Consider the following 1,797-nt stretch of genomic DNA (forward strand, 5'->3'; position numbering starts at 1 on the left):
CAGAGATAAGTTTGTTTGCAAATTCAGGTCTTTGCATAAAAGGATGAACTTTCCCCCCTAAGTCTGAGTCATCTGCTGTGGCTTCATGGCAGAGACCAGATCAAGAATAATCACTGTACTTCCTTTTTTTTAACACCTAGACACTTTTTCATAAAAAAGGGCTCTGGTAGTGGGTTGTTTCATCAGCAATTCATGTTCATAGAATCACAGAACGGTTTGGGTTGGAAGGGACCTTAAAGCCCATTCAGTTCCAACCCCCCTGCCATGGGCAGGGACACCTTCCACCAGACCAGGTTGCTCCAAGCCTCATCCAGCGTGGCCTTGGAGACATCAAGGGATGGGGCATCCACAGCTTCTCTGGGCAACCTGTCCCAGTGCCTCCCCCCCCTCTGCGGGAAGAACTTCTTCCTGATATCCAATCTAAACCTCCCCACTTTCAATTTAAACCTGTTACCCCTTGTCCTGTCACTACAGACCCTTGTAAAAAGTCCCCCCCAGCTTCCTTGTAGCCCCCTTCAGGTACTGGAAGGGGCCATAAGGTCTCCCCGGAACTTTCTCTTCTCCAGGCTGAACACCCCCAACTCTCCCAGCCTGTCCCCATGGCAGAGGGGCCTCAGTCCTCTAAGCATCTCCGTGGCCTGCTCTGGACTCGCTCCAACCGGTCTATATCCTGATGTTGGGGGCCCCGGAGCCGAATGCAGTACTCGTATGTTGATGAATATAACTATACCACTGAAGTACAGATACATACTCTCTTCCTACTCAAAACCCACATTAAGAAAATACCTGAGCAGCTCTCGAAACCACCATTTTCCACCCTGGTACACAGAAAGCCTCCCAGGGTTTGCAGGCTGCCTTCCTTAAGCCCCTGGATTAAAGCCAGAACTGGCCTGTTTTCAGACAGCACACACTGCTTTAAAACAGTGGGTGCCCAATCAGACAGTTTAAGTGGTCCGCAAACTGATGTTAAAAAGAAACAAAACCTTGCTTTAAATAAAATGCCACAAATGTGTGTTACTGTGAAACTCTGCAATATTGGCTATGAAAAGTTAATAGCATGCAAGAGTCCATAGCTGCTACTGATCTAGGAATAATTATCTTAAAATCAACACATCACTAAGAATAGTCCAAGAACTACAGCAGAATTCAGAGTGATGAGCAACAACTACACGTGGACAAAGGACCCATCAAACCCAGCAGCCACTGGTTGATACCCGAGGAACCTGCACAGGAAGAGAAGCAAACACGTGGCAGGAGGCACATTCAAACAAGCTGAAGACATAATCCAAACCAGGAGTCTAGTCTAAAGAACACGGACTAAGAAGGTAACGCAAAAAAAAACCCCAAAATATCATTCAATTGATTTATTTTGTACATCAGATTTATAAATTACTCCCATTTGGACAAGATCTGCTGTGAAAGTGGTCAGAGGACTGGGTGGGCTGGTCAGTGAAGTTAAGTTTGTTGACAACCAAGTGGTCACAACTGTTCATGGGAGACAGAGCGACACCACGACCTGTTGCAGAATCTGTACTGGGCATTTCAAGTTCACCTCAAAGCAGGGTCTCAGCGGACGGATGGCTCCAAAACACTCTATCCAGCCATAAATTTCCTACAATAAACACAAAGCAGTCATTAACCAGTGCTTCCAGCAGCCAACACTACAGGCAGGTTTCAAACCCCTCCAGTATCCAGGCAGGAAGTTTCTGTTAGAGAGGCCGACACAGGCACAGCGGAACGCAGGCATGCAGGCCTAGCGTCTCTGTGGAGGGACTCACAGGCCACAACAGAAACCTC

Source organism: Eurypyga helias, unplaced genomic scaffold, assembly GCF_000690775.1.
Source record: "Eurypyga helias isolate BGI_N326 unplaced genomic scaffold, ASM69077v1 scaffold46957, whole genome shotgun sequence".
NCBI classification, from domain to species: domain Eukaryota; kingdom Metazoa; phylum Chordata; class Aves; order Eurypygiformes; family Eurypygidae; genus Eurypyga; species Eurypyga helias.